Source organism: Helianthus annuus, chromosome 8, assembly GCF_002127325.2.
Source record: "Helianthus annuus cultivar XRQ/B chromosome 8, HanXRQr2.0-SUNRISE, whole genome shotgun sequence".
Classification (NCBI taxonomy): domain Eukaryota; kingdom Viridiplantae; phylum Streptophyta; class Magnoliopsida; order Asterales; family Asteraceae; genus Helianthus; species Helianthus annuus.
In genome coordinates this window covers 66179568-66199169 of record NC_035440.2, presented here as the reverse complement: position 1 = coordinate 66199169, position 19602 = coordinate 66179568, and positions in this window count along the sequence as shown.

The following is a 19602-nucleotide window of genomic DNA, read 5'->3' as shown; positions in this document are numbered from 1 at the left end:
AACCGAAACCGTCCCCGAAACTCAACCACCCAACGATGGTCCTTCCGCCTCAATAGTTCCCAAAAAGAGAAGCCATAAGAAAAAAACCGAGGTGGAGAAAGCACTTGAAACCGTCAAACGAAAACAACAAAAATGGGTCGTTAATGAAGAACTTGCATTGGCGAGGGCTTGGTGTCAACAATCTCAACATCCAAGTTTAGGTATTCTTAAATATTTTGTATATAACTTTGTAATATATTAAATTTTGTTTTTATTAATGGTTATTTTTTATATAACTTTGTAATATATTAAATTTTGTTTTTATTAAAATAGGAAATTCTCAACATCGAACCCATTTGTGGGAAGCGGTTAGTAGAGCATTCCATGAAGAATTGGGAAGGGAGGCTTATCGTGAAAACGATAGCTTATCATCGAAGTGGAGCGAGATTAGCGGCCAACTTACAAAATATAGTGGTTTTTTAAATAAAGCAAAGCAAAACCCAAAAAGTGGTGAAACCGAAGCCGACATTGTGACAAATGCATTGGTTGCATTCAAATCAAATGTGGCAAGCGACTTCCTTTTCATGCATTGTTGGGAGATTTGTAAGTTTCATCCAAAGTGGGCGAATATCCAAGTGGTAGCGAAAGTAACACGTCTTCCAAAAGGTCAAGGGACTCGTCCCAAGCCCAATCTGATGCACGAGATCAAGAGTTTGAGGACCTTTTGGATGATTCGCCAAACCGGCCTGAGTATTGTCACACCCTGGCTTTTGCGGAAGCGTGGGTTTATTTGGTGTGACTTCTTAATACCATAGAAATTATCAAAACAATGCTATATGAAAATAAAACATATGATGTTCATCCATTCATCAAGTTTAAAAAGTTACTACGACAACATTGTTCAAAAGTCGACACATGAAACGAAATACAACCATGTCACACCCCAACCGATGGCGGAATCATCGGGGCGTGGCACTGAGCGAAACAGATTGTTCAGAAGTTTCCATAACAACTATTTATATAATCCAGTTAAAGATACGTCCCATACCGTATCCCGAATAAACAAATACATTATTACAGATAATATCCAAACAAGAAATTCTGTTCCGACAACTCAGATTTAACATAACAAAACTAAATATTGTTCAAATGCTCCTAAAGACCCAGCCTGACAAGATCTACAGACAACTATGCTCTAGTTGCTTTTTCCTGACAGATAACTATTTGTTGGGGGCCTCTAGAGCCTTATTCTAGCCTCGCTTTCCTAGCAAGCAAACATCTTAAGCACCTGCCACATACGTTAAAATACAGTCAATACATAAATGTAAAGGTGAGCATACAAGTTTGATAATAGCATATAGAGTTCGAATAGTTTACGCATAACCAGCACGTACACAGAGGAAAACGAAGCATGTTAATTATCGACATGGATCTATCGATACCAATGACTACGGGTTGACCGTCCGAGACGGTTCGCAATACATGATTACCACCGTAATCCATGCAAGTAATTTTCCTTAACAACCCCCGTGTGAACGGGTGCTGAGTCCAAACTATAGTACTACATCGTTAAGGCAGGTAGACAACATTCCACGTGTAAACACAATCAACAAGCATTCATTTAGTCACGTAATACATGGAAATTGGTTAGTGTTCAAATAATTGCGTAGTGTGTTCGATGGTGATTTTGATAAGTAACGTATGTAACACCCAAAAGTGCTAAAAGCAAAAAGGGATCGAGTATACTCACAGCGGTTGATTGATGGATTGAAGGGAGCGCTTGAGAGTAGGGTTAGCCTGAACAGTTCGATAGCATAACGATGAATACACGTAGAATGGAAACAAGTGTAAGTGGGTCGAACAGCCTGGTCGATCGAACGGCAGGTTCGATCGAGTGGGTTGTTCGTTCGGCTGGACAATCCGTTCGGACAGCCTGCTCGATCGGCCGGTAGGCCCGATCGGTTGGACTGTTCGAGTGGATTGTTTCTTCCTTTGAGTAGGATGTGTTTGTGTATGATGGTTTGAACTTTTGAAGTTTTTGTTGTAGCATTTGAGAACACTGAAGTGTACTTACCTTTCAGGTCGATCGATCGAACGGTCTGTTCGATCGGTCGGCTTAACCGATCGGTTAGGAACTTCAGTAGTAGTCCTCAGCAGGTTGTCACTCGATCGAGTAGCGTATTTGATCGAACAGCCTGTTCATTCTGATAGCATGTTCGATCGGGTGGCACCCCAATGCGTCGAACGAGTTGAAAATCGATTAAGTGTTGAAGCATAGTATCTCATGATCCGATGAGTAATGTTACCAAACAGCTCGTTCGATCGAACATCACCTCGTTCAATACCATACTTCATGAATTTGTCAAAGTGTGGGGCCACATGCTAGCCGATCAGCTGGCCTGGTCGATCGGCTGACATGTCTGATCGGTTGGGCTAACCGTTCGGTCAGCATCCTGACCTAGTCGGCCTGTTCGTCTAACACTTGGTTGTTCTGATTATTTGATGTTATATTGAGGTAGTTTGACAACGAGTTGAACTATGACACTTTCGTTCTTACTTGTTTCTCCTGCTCGGACAGGAATCACCCAAGCCCGGCCGGTGAACGGTTCGGAACGTCAGTTTAACGTTTAACCCAAAGTCGGTGAACCTCGTAGATAGAACCCGAATCTTGAATCACACAACCATCGGAATGATTAGTGAGTTAGCTCAAGCTTCATTTCTACCGGTTTGAAGGCATTGAGTGTAAAAGAGTTGAAAGAAAGTTGGAAATTCTCCTTTCAATCCTTTGCATCATGTAAATGTTTAGATCTCTGATAGATCTTGACTTGTTTATGTGGAAATCGGTTAGATCCAAGCTATTCATGGTGGATGGAAGTCAGGACATGGTGTTCTTGAAGAACACCGTGATGACATCATCCAAGAATGTCTAGATCTTGGTGATTTCACGGTTAGAAATCAAAAATTGAAAGATAGAAAGGTGTAGGAGCATGTTTTGATTAAGAAAGTACAAGATTTAGGTTGGAAACTTACCGAAATCGGAAGAAATCTGAGGAAAGAGGAGGAGCACAAGCTGGTCGGTCAGAACTTTCCAAAAGTGGTAAAGAGTGACAATGACAGCCCTATTTATAGGCTCCAAAAGAGGAAAGGGTTGGCCGATCGGCCAGGCTTCCCCGATCGGACAGCCTGCTCGATCGAACATCCTATTCGATCGGCTGGGCTGTTCGATCGGCGGATAGCCTGATCGATCAACAGCCTGGTTTGAGGTTTCGGTCGATGATTTTCGATATTTCGGTTTCGATCGAGTGTGATAGAGTTCCCTATTCAAATTACTTTCAGTCCCAACTACTATATCTAACATACAATCACCTATAATTCATCTTATCCTAACGTTACCATTTGTCGTAGTTCGATTTCGATTGTATTCGATTTGAGTTTCGAGTTTCGATTCGAGTTTCAATTGATCACCGCACAAAGCACAAAACATAAGGTAAACACGCACAGATAACACATAAGGCACACACACACCTATAACAACCAAAGTTCGCGTAATTTGAGATTCGAGTTCGATGATAGTTAGATCGGTTTGATTATAGATTAGTTAACTTTATCGCATTGCTACTTCCTACTATTCACAGTCGTAAATCGGTTCGCGTTGGTAAAACATTCGATTACTTCGATTCTTCCTGATTACAACACTTACTCCACATAATACAAATAAAACTGAAAATAGATTATTTACAGTCAAAGTTGACTTGGACTTTGACTTTGACTTTGACATTCGAAAACACGGGGTGTTACAAACCATGATAATTAAAAACTTGTTCATACGACACAACCAAAGACTTGAAATAAAAACACACTTTAAGACTTGTAACCCGTCCAGGCAAGGGTCACACTTCCTAAACTCGGATGACATCATTATTCCTACGCAGCTTGACGAGATTGCATACCTTGCCAGATCCACTAATTTCCTGAAATACATGTAGTTTGAAAAATCAACAAAAAGTTGAGCGAGTTCATGTAAAAGTGAGTATGTATAAACCTTTAAAGTATGTATAAAAGTCCCTGGTATGTAGCAATAAGGAAAAAGAGATCACCAATGGGTTGCAAAGCCACTGGTATGTGTGAGAAAGTGCAGGGAAACTCAAACCTAGCAAATTTGTTACCGGGCTTCGGCTGGAAGACACAGTCACCTCTATGAGCCGCCCCGGCCTCACGGGTGTGGGCTCGCTACACCCAAATAGATCTATCACTCTTGTGTCCCTCGGTCCTAACAACGAGGATTAATGGCCTCAAGTGTTGTACCCACCCCTCACATGATCTAGTAGTATAAACCCTCCCTACGTTAACCATACCATGTAAATAAATGTTTGTAATAATTGTCGCATGTATTTCACCCCCGAAGTATAAAACTGAAAACAGTAAAGAGAAAAGGGGGACATGAACTCACAGAAGTGCGTCTCCTGAAATAGTCGTCAATCCAACTCAATCTGTTACGCGACGACCTACACATACTAATGCCTATTAGACGGATGGTCGTGCCTTGGCTTAGGGTTTAGCGTTCTTAGGAAAAATAGTTAGGCAACTATTTCGTAATCACACTTCTTAATTATTTTATAAGTGTATTTCCTTCCCAAGGATGGGTGTTTTTATACATGTACACGTTATAATTCCAAAAAATATATTATAAGTCCCACTTAGAAAATATATTTAATTTACTTGTCCAAAACATCTCAATTCCAAAATATATATATTTTTCCCAAAAATATTATATTTTACTTCAGACATTTTCCAAAATAATACTTATCAAAATATACATATAAGAGTGTTTTTCAGAAATACTATATAAATTACGTTTTAAAGTTCGCGTTGTAATAAAAATACTTGTGTAACTTAAATATTTATTTTGTGAGAGCGTTGGTATTATTTTGGAGTCGTAATTTCATGATATTTTCAAGTTATATTATTTTTATCCTAAAAATAATATATCTAGTGCACAAAATAACAAAGAATCACACAAGCGTTTTAGTATAAAATATATATATTCTAAATATATATTATCAAATTTTATTTACGAAAATCCACCTCCGGTACTTGGTAATTTTTGGAATAAAAATCATGGCGAAGTTTCTTTTAAAAACCAAGTTAAAAATATATTTGTAAACATTTGTTAGAAAAATATTTCTAAGTGTTGTAATTCTAGAAAAATTTCGCCAGATTTTCCTTTGTAAATGGAGGTGTCCATGCTTTTTAGCATATCATTTTCTTTTGTAAAATCATTCAAACAATTAACAATCAACAATATACAATTTTTTATCACCAACCTTGACAAAAATAAACATGAACCATAAACTTATGAACTTGAAAGTTTGTAAAAATATGTAGTAAATTATTAACATACTTAGTAGGTCTTGTTATCTTTAAAAATATGATTAGTTTCTTAAAAACTTTATTTTTAAAGAATGTGTATTTTACAACTTCTAGTCATATTTCTAAAAATATTTCTTTGTTAAATTTTCTTTCTACACAAGTGTTCCTACACTTGTTTATCCACTAAAAGTGTGTTTATTTCATGTAATATCCAAGTTTTAACAAAACTCGTTCCTTTCACTTGGTTCTTTCAAAAAACCGCTCATAGATCTTTAGATCTACAAGTTTATAACTTTATTTTTCAAGAAAACTTATATTCATTCAAGTTCAAAGTTCATGTGTGGATGGTTTCATCATCCTTCATATCTTTAACCTTTACATCTTGCTAGTTCATGCTCTTAAACATGATCTAGCAAGTCTAGATGATGAACCATCTTACTTCTACTAACAAACAACATGTATTAAGCATAACAACACAAGATCAACATGATTTCAACATCATTTAACCATACATCTTCTCTAGTTAGTTTAAACTTCAAGACTTTGATGATGTTCTTTAGGGTTCTTAATATTTTATCATTCTTTCAACTATTAACCACTAAAAATAAGAACAAGATGAAGATTTAAAGCACTTACTACTAGCACAAGGCTAGGGGAGTTTCAAAGCGTAAAAGTGGTGGATAAAAGAAAACAAGAGCGGTCCTTGAGCTTCCGAGTGCACCAAGCTTACTTGTTGGACCTCTTGCACCTTTGGATGAGTGTAGATTGCTTGAATGAAGACTTGATGGTGGTGGTATGGTGGTGATAGGTGGCGGCCGAACTCAAGGAGAAGAAGGAAGAGAAGTTTGTGTTTGATGTGTGCTAATTTATAAACCACTAATCTTCATTACCCAACATACATTGTGTTCTATTAACCAACAACAACTTAAATAAAATAATAAAAAGAATGTGGGGGGGGGGGGGGTGTCCCACCCTCTTGTGACCGTCGAGTAGCGGGGGGGGGGGGGGGGGTATAGGGTTGGGTTTCAATCCTTGGTTACAAGTTTAGTTAGGATTTAAAGGTTAAACTTGTATGTTAAGGTGTGTTATATAATATAAGGTGTGTTAGGGTGTTCGGAGACCCTAACTAGCTTAGAAAAGTAAAAACAATGTGTTTGGCAATATTTTTATGTTCCGGGTAAAGTCCGGTTGTTCGGTTGGATGTTGATTCGTTAAAGTGCTAAATTAGTCTAGAAAGTGTCTTTTATATTATTTTTAGTGACACAATAAATTCCCAACACTTTGGAAAGTATCTAGGACTATTTTACCAAGTTTTTGCACTTTACTAGCATTGTTAAATGCTGAATTTTGGTATTTAGTGCAGAATTCTGCACTTTAAGTATGTTTTAGGCACTTCCGGGCACTATAACTATCACCTAGTGACGCAGTTTTATGGTCCTCACTTCCCTACACTCCCTACTAGTGTAGTATTCTATTCCTGGCTCACACTGGCCTCAAAAACAATGTCTGTCTATGTGCTGGCATTGTCAGCATGTTTCTGGGTTATCCGCTCACTGTGCTAACTGTGCCTTGTGCATCAAGTTTGTCACTAATGTTTGTGTGTAATAAATGGAGTGGCAGTAATAAATGTGATGCATGGGTATGTATGTATCAGAAAACAGAAATCAGTTCAATCATAATTGTAATCAAGCACAATAATTAAGCACTAATTGGATATTAATTAATTGTACGGATACCTGGAATTGTGAGGGTTGTCACAAGTATGGCAGAGATGCCGCAAAAAGGCGTGCTCAAAAATCAAGATCTGCTACGGCATCGCCTTCAACAGGGAGTTCGGGCTCGCGTAGGGGAATATACAGCGATCAGTTGGATGACATTTCATTCAAGTTAGATACATTCAACCAGTGGCGGACCCAGGAATTTTTTCCTGGGGGTGCGAAATATTTTCAAAGATTTTAGGCCTCTAGCTGTATAAAAATGTCGGTTCATAGCGGGTCGGGTCGGATCATGTAAGACAAAAGAACATCAAACTAAAATTTATAAATCATCAAAAACACGTCAAACGTTATTACAAATTACAAACGTATTTAAAATTGTGCCCTACAGTTTTTTTTTTTGAAATATATCCAAAATATCATCTAAAAATACTAAACACGCCATAAGTTCATTACATTCTTACTCATTGTTCCGAACACATAATTTGCTCCATAAGTTCATAAAACAACACTAAACACTTAAACAAAATAAACAATCATGTTCAACCATAGCTTAGGGCGATCGGGGTGCACACCGAAAACCCCATCGGGGAGGTGTTTTGCCGAGCGGGGATACACCGCCATCCATGCGGTGAGGTAGAGAGAGGAGAGAGAACCGGTGGCGGCTCACCGAAGAGAGAGGGAGGAGAGAGAGAGGGAGTGACCAATCAATGCTTTTCTTTTTTTAAAAAAAAAAAAAAACAATTCACCTAAAAGGGGAGTGCCGCCATCAATTTAGGGTGTTAGGGGAGTTTAAGAGGGGAGTTGACGTGGCACACGAGAATTGGTTGGGCGTAAGAGAGGGGACTCACCTCTTAGGTGAGCACCCCTTACACCCTTATAACTTTCAATTATATTTTTAAACATTCAAGCCCTAATATTAAATGTTGATTACTTGTAACTAATCATTTAAACAAACAAATCTATAAATAAAACAACAAAATCATTTAACTACAAATCTAGAACAACAAAAAAAATCAAAAAAATGTAAAAAGATTAAACCCTTACACATCTATATTTTCTTCTAGTCATCACATAAAACAAAATAAATAAATAAACCATACTAGTTCTATACTGGAATTCTGACGTAATATGGGTCGGTTCAACCAGAAGTTTGTTTTTTCCGGTAAAAAAGCCACCAGGTCGTGAGCAGTGGCGTCAAGTCACTGGGAGTTTTTTTGGGGGGCGGGATTTGGAAATGGAATGGGTGGATGAGTTTGGGTTATTTTATTTAGTTCAAATTTCTTTAGGTTGGGTTTGGGTTTGTGTTAATAAAAATTGATTGCAGATTGGGCTTTGATTGGATTAAATAATTAAGTGAATAAGTGGTTAATAATTATTTTTTTCTAAGTGGGGCGGTTGAAAATTTTCAAGGGATGCGAGTGAAAAATTCCAAGGGGTGCGATCGGGATTTCCGGCGAAAAATAACACTAAAAAATATTTTTTCATGGGGTGCGTCCGCCCACCCTTGGCTTAGGGTGGGTACGCCCATGCATTCAACGTATTCCAACAACAAAGAGCCGAAATTCGAAAGAGCAAAGAAGCTAGAGATGCCCAGAAACAAAAACGGGATGATTTGAAATTTCTATCCCAGCCCATTGATCACCTAGAGGGTGACGAGTTGCAACTATTCTTGGAGATGAGAGAAGAGATAAAAAAAACAAATATAAACGTTAGGAATTTTTTTTATGTAATTTTCTTTATTTAAAAATATTAAAAAATTAAATTTGTTGTTTTAAAAAATATTCAAATAGCCAGCGGTTTGGGTCAGCCCAACGAAGCCCACCAAACCCACGCCCCAAACCCCCCGCTCTACCATACCGTGTTGAATGTGGGTCAGCCCATGTCTGCCCCCCCCCACCCCCCACAAAGCCACGTGTCAACCCATACCCCAAACTTCCGCCACACCATACCCCACGGTCTTAACCAACCTATACGCACCATAGATAATTAACTTCTAGTTGAGAATCATATGTATTATTGTATTACGGTGGTTGAAGAAAAAGAACAATTAATTCTTCAAACTTTTTTTTCAAACTTGTTATTAACTTTCTAGTTGGGAATCATATGTATTAATATATTACGGTGGTTGAAGAAAAATTTAACACAATTTCGTCACAAAAATTAATTACAATTCATTCTTTACCCAAACTTCTAATTGCTACCGGTTACACGATTTTGAGATGCCATTCACTACCAATATCATTAAAGTAATGTTGTATAGTCAAACATATGCATTTATAGTCCCAACAGATACATTATGATGGTTAAGTGATCAGCTACAAGTCACTTAGGCTTTGGTCTAATGGTTAAGAGAAATTACCTTTTGTCGAAAGATCAAGGTTTAATTCTTGTGAGATGTAATCTAGTAAAGAATTTAGGAGAGAAAAACTTAGTTGTTAAAAAAATTGATCTGCTACACAACCGAAAGATTGAAAATTTAAATTTTGCAATTCAAGTTTGTAGTGTATTTATTTTAGAAAATCTTTCTAGGTTAATACTTTTTTACTCATGACTAACTCTTTCTAGGTTAATAATTTTTTACTCATTGGCATTTTCACATTGGCCATGCTGATTTTCAACTCTTGACCAAGTTAATTGTTGACGGTTATTAGATGTGGTAACATAATTAGTGAGCTTCATTGAATAATACAAGTGAACAAGGAGCCATCTAGAAATAATTTAGCAACTTTTAGTAAAACTGCTGATTTTTTATTTAAAATGTAATTTACTAGTTGATGCCCCGCCCGTGTTGCGGGACGATGGCCGAATAATTCTCAATCAATTAAAAAAAGACTATTATAATTTTGCTAGGAAAAAAAACAAAAAAACGATGATAAGACCGTAATTTTGGGCTCAGGGCAAAACTGTAATTTTTCAGGACTAATGGGCGAGTGTTAGGCAGCTCCTTGACACGAAAAAAAATTAAATCGAGTAAACCAATTAAAAAAAACCTTTATAGTTTTGCTAAAAAAACTAAAACGATTGGAAAAATGTAATTTTAACTGAGGGCGAAATCATAATTTTAATTCGGGGATAAATCGTAAATTAAATGGATCAACGGGGGAGTGCCAGAAAGCTGCCGGCACGACTGTAATTTTACACTGGGGGCAAAATTATAATTTCACCAGGAAAACAAACAAAAACGATGGGCAAAATGTAAATTTAAGTTGAGGGTAAAATCGTAACTTGGGTGTGAGAAAAAAAACTAATGGCAAAATTATAAATTTATACGGGGTAAAATCGTAATTTTGAACCGAGGGCAAAATTGGAATTTTTAGCTGGGAGCAAAAACGTAAATTTATTTTTAAGTGGGGGTAAAAACACAATTTTGAACGGATGAGGAAATCATAATTTTAAGTGAAAAAAACTAATGGCAAAACTGTAAATTGAAATGGGGCAACATCGTAATTTTGAACCGGGAGCAAAATTGAAATATCTAGCTGGGAGTAAAAGCGTAAATTTATTTTTAAGTGGGGGCCAAAACATAATTTTGAACTAGTGGCAAAATCGTAATTTTAAAGTGGGATAAAATCTTAAATTTGTTGGGCCAATAGAGGAGTGTCAGACAGCTGTCTGACACTATTACTTTGCTGCCCATTTTGCCCAATGAAGGGCCACACCTATTCCCATGTCGGCAGTGGCGGACCCAGGATTTTTTTCCAATGAGGTCCAGTTTTTTCGATACTTGGATTTTTTACACCCAAACGATAGAATTTTCGGGTCGGCCGTCGTTTGGGTCGGGTCGGGGTGATTTATTGAGCTTGGAACCTTTAAAAAAAGATAAATAAATAACAAAACAACACATGTCTAAGCACAAAGGCATAAATTGAGTAAATTTTCATTCATTTTAACATTTTAAAGTGTATTTTAACAAAAAATCGGCTAGTATTAGACTTGAACCCATGACCTCCTTGTTAGCAAACAAGGGATTAACCACCACAACAGCTTTGCTTTTGATACTATGTGGTCCAACTAAATATTTTTATGGGGTCCTTACAAAAATTAATATACCGAATCTACTAATTTTTTAAAAAAGATTGGGGTCCGTGGACCCCGACCCACTCAACGTGGGTCCGCCCCTGCATGTCGGTGCCGACACTTCTTTTTGTAGTTGAAAATTAGTTCATATGCTACAATTTTCATACAAGTGAAAAACGAGCCATCTTGGATATAACAGACATCTTTGCTTTCCGGTACTCTTGTCTAAGCATCTTGTCAAAAATGAATTGCGAGAAATTATACGGCTTATTCAAAGTCCGAACCGCCATTGTTGATTTAAGTGCCATTTTTATACCATCAGTTCACGTTAAGGGAGACTCAATGTTTTCTGAGGTCTAAAGTAGGGGTGTGCATGGGTCGGTTTGGTTCGGTTTTTACTGTTAACCATAACCATAACCGCTAGTTCGGTTATGGAGTTTTGGTAACCATAACTATAACCAAACTTCGGTTACGGTTAATCGGTTATGAAGTCGGTTATGGTTCGGTTTTGGTTAATTTCGGTTTACTAACCAAGCAAGGTTTGAAATTAATAGGGTTGTGCACGATTTGAACTTAGCTTGAGCCTATTTTATAAGATAACGGAGGCTAAACTTTTTGGTTAAACTACCGATTTAAGGTTCTTTTTAATAAGGTAATTCTCAAACAAAAACAATTATGGCCATAACACCTTAGTTCTTTATCAAAATAAATAACATCTACATCAAGATCATTTTGTTAGTAACATATTTTTATCTTACTAAAAACCCTCTATATGGTTTTGTAAAACACAAATCCATTATGTAAAGTTAACAATACAAGTTCGGTTCGGTTTCGGTTATATCGGTTAACCAAAGCTTCATAACCATAACCATAACCGATTGAGCGGTTATACAAAGTTTCATAACCATAACCACTGGTTATATTGGTTATCGGTTATTAGTGGTTCGGTTATGTCGGTTATGGTTCGGTTATCGGTTATGGTGGTTAATTTGCTCACCCCTAGTCTAAAGTAAACTCTAAATGCAGGGTCTTTTGGATTTTTAACTGATTTTTTTGTTACTTTATATCAAGTATCTGGTGGTAATTTGATATATTATACTAACGTTTTGTAAAAAAGAAACTAGATTATGTGGTTATTGTTAAGGATGACAATGGGTCGGGTTTGGGACGGGTTTAGGTAATCCTAACCCCAAACACGGTTAGATAAGCTTGTCCTAAACCCGTCCCAAAACTCGTCGGGTTTCTAGCGAGTAAATTCCCATCAGGTATCGAGTAAACCCATTAATTTAAAAAAAAAAACTTGTCGGGTATACGCGACCCAAAACCCATCAGGTAAAGTTACTAATCAGTTACATTTAGTATTATCACTATAAAAATATATCAAAGTACTACAATGTATACGGAATAAAATACCTATATGTATAAAAATGGATGTATCATATATATACATATTTAAAAATATAAAAGAAATATATCAGGTATAGAATTGGGTAAGCGGGTACACTTTATCGGGTAATTGGGTCGGGTAAACGGGTATATCACCAAATCCCAAACCCCCGAAAAAAAAACTAATCGCAAACCCGTCCGGAACCCGATTAACCGACCCCAAACCCATCCTAAATGTGTCGGGTTTCAGGTTTACCCATCTGGTTCAGGTTTAATTGCCATCCCTATTTATTATTATATAAATTTAAAAGAAGATTATCACGCAAAGGCATATTCATATAGCTCTAAAAAGATTAAAGATTTAACCAACCTTGGTTTTGTTAACACATAATACTTATTGTAATGCTCCGCATTTTCTGTACTTTCCATATTTAGAAAGTTGTATTCACATTTTTATTTTTAGAAACTTGTATTCTTACTTCATTTCAATCCTTGTAATTGTTAGGATTTTAGATCACACACACACGATCAATAAATGAAAGCAATAAGAAAAGTAGACACGAGATTTACGTGGTTCGGTCACAGTGTGTAACCTACGTCCACGGGGGCAACTAGGGTTTATATTTTATTGAGTGATAATGATTACAAGTACAAGAGATATATTTATAGGCTAGAATTAGGGTTAGTCCCTTGCTAAACAAGTAACTAAACAACTGGACCTAAAACACTTAAAGCCCATTAGGGTTAGGGCCGGCCGAACCCTTTCCCTTCTTCTCTCTAATTCTTGGCTAGCCTTAATGGGGTGGGCTGAAGACAACATCTCCAACAATTTCCCACTTGGTGTCTTCAGACCTCGAACTGCACCATCTCTTCTGTACTTCTGTAAATGAAAATTCCCCTTGATCTTGAAAACTCCCTAGTTACCCCGCCTTCTAAACATTATTCCTGAAGGCCAGCTGAAGCTATGCATAGCTTCAGCTTATCCAGCACCACAACCTTGGTAAACATATCTGCTGGATTCCTAGCACCTGGGACATTCTTCAAACTGATTGATCCTTCACTGATCAATCCTCTGACAAAATGATACCTCATCCCTATGTGCTTCGTCTTCCCATGATAAACGGGATTCTTTGCAAGTTTCACTGCACTTTCATTGTCACAATACAACGGGTAGTCAGCTTGATTCTTCCCTAACTCTTTCAGAAAAGCTTTCAACCATACTAGTTCTTTACTGGCCTCAGCTACTGCCATGTATTCAGCTTCTGTAGTAGATAAAGCTACACTTTTCTGAAGTTTGGACATCCAACTCACTGTTGTTCCTCCCACTGTAAAGACATATCCTGTAGTGCTTTTAAATGTATCTTTACAGCCACCCAGGTCAACATCTGTATAACCCTTGAGAACCACATCCTTTCCTTTAAAACACAGCCCCATCTTTGACGTACCTTTCAAATAACGAAGCACCCATTTAACCGCTTCCCAGTGTTCTCTTCCCGGATTTGACATAAAGCGACTGACAACTCCAACTGCGTGTGCTATGTCAGGTCTCGTGCATACCATAGCATACATTAGACTTCCTACAGCAGATGCATATGGAACTCTAACCATATCAGCTTTTTCTTCTTCTGTTCTGGGACACTGATCTTTAGTAAGCTTGAGGTGACTTCCTAAAGGCGTGTTTCTAGGCTTGGTCTTCTCACTGTTCATACCAAATCTCTCTAACACTTTCCCGATGTACTTCTCCTGGGATAGTGTCACTGAGCCATCTTTCTTGCTTCTGGTTATACTCATCCCGAGTATCTGTTTGGCTGGACCCAAATCCTTCATCTCGAATTCTTTGGACATTTGCTTCTTTAACCTGCTTATTTCTTTCATATCAGAACCTGCAATTAACATATCGTCAACGTAAAGTAACAATATGATATAAGAGTTGCTGAACTTCTTCAAATAGCAGCAATGGTCCATCTGACATCTCTTGTATCCTGACCTCTCCATGAAGTTATCAAACTTCATGTACCACTGTCTGGGTGCCTGTTTAAGACCATACAAACTCTTCTTTAATTTGCAGACCCAATTCTCTTTCCCAACAACCTGGAATCCCTCAGGTTGTGCCATATAAATGTCTTCATTTAGGTCACCATGTAGAAAAGTTGTTTTCACATCTAACTGCTCTAGATGCAACTTTTCTGCGGTTACAATACTAAGAACCAACCTGATGGTAGTCATCTTCACCACCGGAGAGAAAATCTCATCATAATCAACTCCCTTCTTCTGCTAAAACCCCTTGACTACTAAACGGGCTTTGTACCGTTTAGAACCATCGTGTTCTTCTTTGACCCTGAAGACCCATTTATTTTGTAAAGCTCTTTTATTTGGCGGAAGCTTTATGTAACACCTCGAATTTTTGTGTCCAATAATGTGTTAACACGTGTCATTTGTTTACACGTGGCATTGATATTAAATAAAGGACCAATTTTGACAAACCTTGAAAGTATATAAATTCGAGGGTTATAAATGTCAACAAGGGTAAATATACTGTATAGTAACCCTAAATAATGCTTGTACCTTCAAACGAATAAATCACATATCGTGCGGAAGCGAAACGCGGAAGAAAGTGAGAGATTACGAGCTACAGGGGTTAACTGTGTCAACATGTTTAATATTACCTCTGAGTGACCCTTTAACGTTCCCAAGACCCATTTATTTTGTAAAGCTCTTTTATTTGGCGGAAGCTTTATGTAACACCTCGAATTTTTGTGTCCAATAATGTGTTAACACGTGTCATTTGTTCACACTTGGCATTGATATTAAATAAAGGACCAATTTTGACAAACCTTGAAAGTATATAAATTCGAGGGTTATAAATGTCAACAAGGGTAAATATACTGTATAGTAACCCTAAATAATGCTTGTACCTTCAAACGAATAAATCACATATCGTGCGGAAGCGAAACGCGGAAGAAAGTGAGAGATTACGAGCTACAGGGGTTAACTGTGTCAACATGTTTAATATTAACGTTCCCAAGACTTCGTAACAGTGTTATACGCTCACCAGAATATACTATATAAATTCCGCGAAGTTCCGTCTTAAAACGAGAGAGTTATACTCAGGTTCGTATGAGAAGGGTTAAAAGCGTCAATAACAGAAGTTAAGGCTTTCTGAATAATTAATAAATAAACCGGGGACTTAACAACGCGGGTAAATAACACGAGGCCCCTATCGGTAAATAACCGAGGGCCAAACCGCAAAGTTACCCCTTCAAACCCGAAAGGTCAGGTAAATCATTACGAAAGATTTCGTTATTAATTACCGGATTCTGATAATCATTACAAAAGATTTTAAAAATCTGAAAAACAGACCTCTCGCGACCCGCGTGAAGGTTAGGCTTAAGTGTAGGCGGGCCGCGAGCCTCCTAAATTACACGCCTGATATTTGAACTTTAGGCGACCCGCGTTAAAGGAGCATGGAACTTCCATGCGGGTCGCATTAGACGCCCAGATGCAGAAACATTGTAACTACTTGACCTTTGGACCCTTTGAACGACCAACAACCAATTAATGGGGCATGGGCACTCTATGCTCGACCCATAACACTTAGGGGACATCTGCCCATCATCCACACTCAGTGTAGCATGAGTTGTAATGATCTTAGAGCCTAAGTTTCACTATAAATAGCCATATTGGCTCATAACAATTCACACAACACAAATCAACTTCTCTGGTCATTCTAAAGAAGCTCCAAGCATCTTTCTCTGCTCTATAAACAAGAAACAACTTCTGTAAGTCGTTCACAATCAAAATGGTCCTGCATTTCCATAGTTTTAGCCTATAAACACAACCGTCGTAACTAACGGTTGTCATTACAATAACTTGCAAATGGTTCAGTCTTATGACGGATCAAAAGTGGTTATGAGTTGGTATTTATGTGGGTACTAAACCCCTAAAAGGGTTCCCCCTGATCACCACTCTAACTATGTCAAATATCGAGTCAAACGTGCGGTTAAAAAGTCAACAGAAAGCTATTTTAGCGATTTATGCATAATCTGTAATGTATATGTTATGAAACCTGTTTTGACACTTATAAAACATGATATTAAGTATATAAACTTGTTTGCGCTCGTTTGAATCGATCATTTGCTATATTGAACCGGTTCGGAGCCGAATGTCGCAAAAGTTTGACTTTTGCTTTGACTTCAGTTCTGACCCGTTTTAGTGAGGTATAAATATACCTTAGGACTCTCTTAGGACCAGGTCACATGTCGGTATAAACCTCAGTGATCGGTTCATGAGTTATCCGAGTCTTTTGCACATTTCCGTCATTCGCCTAAAAGTTGACCGTAACGGCCTTTATAAAATAAAACGAGTATTTCGGACACGTGAACGGACCATAACCTTGCTTATTAAATTCTAAGCATGTCCTTAAAGTTTCACGTCAATCCGAGGTCTAGAATGAGAGTTATGCTAAATGGCGCATTTAAAAGTTAACTTTAGTAATTAACGGCGCAATTAGCATAACACCTATCTAAACCAAGATTGCGTCACCAAAACTTTTACCCACTGTATTAAAATAATATTTTGGGAATTTTAAAGATTTTTAATAATTTTTACCTCGCTCATAACCTGCGGTTATGGCTACGGTTCGGTAAATACCGAATATGCCCTTTTCGGCCAAAACATGAGTTCTACAAGGTCTTTTGACCCGATTCCAGTTACTACTGATTTTAAATAATAAATAAAGTATTTTAAGCTTTATAAGCTGTTCGGGAAACTCAGATTTCCTGTAGAACTCGAAAAGCTCTTTAAAAGTCTTTAAAATGACCGAAAAGCCCCTACGGGGCATAATATTAACTTAAACTCGTTACGGGCGTCACGGAAGGTATCCTACTGATACCACAACTTCTTTAAGGCATATTGACTTAGGAAATAAGCATACGACTCTCATGGTTAACCGTTTCGCCTATTGCGCCCACGGTTCGGCTTATGAAACTAGTTTTCATAAATTAGCCGATACGGGTCAAATAATATCATTTGAACCCCAAAATCCAGAGTGTGAACCATTAACCCATATAAAACAAGTCTCTGAACTTGTTGGGATAGAATCACACTCCATTCTCGGTTTTCGCCTTTTCGCGCGATTAAACCATATCTATATATATCGGAACCAACCGGTCTAGGCTACGGCCATTATAACGACTCGTTAGGATTCTAAGAGGTTAATTAAAACCTTCGTTCCAGATTAGGAGCCCCAGTAAAAGCTATCGGTGATTTAATCCAAATTAAGGAAATATACTTGCATATACTTGCAAAGGTAAATACTTTAACTTATTTCCCCTATATGGGCTTGGGTTACAGTATATTAATACCGCTTGATTGAGCATTATATTCTTCCATCACTTAGGTGGTTAATTAAATAATATGATCGGCTCATTTAAACAGTTTTGTTGCTTATAGGCCTTTGGGGGGTTTAATGACCGTTGTCCCGGATATCCTTGGCATCATTTTACGAAATGGCCACGACCATCGACATCCCGGTGTAGGCGTACACCCGGTATAAAGTGTCGACATTAAATTAAAAGACGTAACCGTTGGTTTTTATACTACGGTTTTACGCAAACGTGGTGTGTCTATAAATCTTTAACCCGGCACGACCCGGGCTACTGAACGCATAAAAGAACATGTAAAACGTTCACAAGATTTTATTATAATTTTCCCAAGTTATAAAAGAGTTTGTGCCTTGTGCATTCAAATCAATTTTAATAAACATTTTTCAAATGTGTCAGTTGAATGTATTTACCAGTGTAAACTGACGTATTTTCCCCAAAAAGATTAAGTGCAGGTACCTAAACGTAAATTGGCTGGTATTAGCTCCCTAGCGTCATGATAAGCCTCGCAAGCTTGATTGCAGTATCTGATGGAACAATACATTATGTTTATTTACGATCCGCTGTGGATATATTCAACTTCTGTAATACATTTGATATTACAACCAGAGGTTGAGTTTATATATTTATCTTATGCTTCCGCTGTGCATTATATAATTGTGTGGTTTGACTATATTGTTGCCAACATCGTCACGGTAATCCCCCACCGGGCCCACCGGTGAGACACGTGGAAATCGGGGTGTGACAGGTTGGTATCAGAGCCAACGTTGAGTGAATTAAACACTACCCTATTGTGTTTAATCTCAATGACACAATTGCACATACTTGAGTCTAGACAAGAACTTAGGACAAATTCGGATTAATACTCCTTTTTGTCTTTATTTTCCATTCAATTTTTAATAAGTTTTGGAGCAGGAAAATGCCACCTGTTATATTCTGAGGAAGAGGAAGGGGAAGAAGAGGCAGAGGAGAAGTCGTGACACATCACGATAACGAAGCTGGACCATCTGGTACAAGACATCCTTCGATGACACGGAGCGAAGAGCCACAACGACGAAGAGATCTTTACGAACCCGCGAGGCATTCCACTTCGCACAGCTCGACGCCATCCTACCGGCACTCCTTTGGGCCAAACTCAGAAAATGATCCCAATAACCCACAACCTTCCTTCATACCTCTACAACGTTCGGTATCGACCCGGAATTATGACGACCCTACTCCATACTACATAGGTCAGTTTAATCCGGCTGACTACATACAGGAACCTTCAGGATTTGTTCCGCTTGGTCCACAAGACCACTTTTCTGAAGATCCCATGGAGGAAGATGAGGATCCTACTGAACCAGCGCATGGTACGCCCACGCATCCGATAGAAGTTTCTGATGGGTCATCCTTCCATGGCACGCCCTATCAGGGACCAGACAGTTTCCAAGCGTTGTTTGACCGACATGAGTGGTACTACACGCCACCTCAACAGACATCTCAACAACCGCGACATCCACAGGATCCCTCTGAGGATTCACGCTTTGTGGCAGTTACGCCACCACCTCCGCCACCGGCGCAACCAGTAATACCTGATCCGCCAAGGCGTAGGAGGACGAATGCTCGTATGTCTACACGAGGAGGAGGGGGTATCCACTTCAGCACTCCTCGACATTCTAGTAGTAGCCACTATCCGCCACTACAAGAAGAAGGACCTTCAAGTCCTATACAGGAGGCGAACTCCGCACCAGCTGCACAAAATTCGCCAC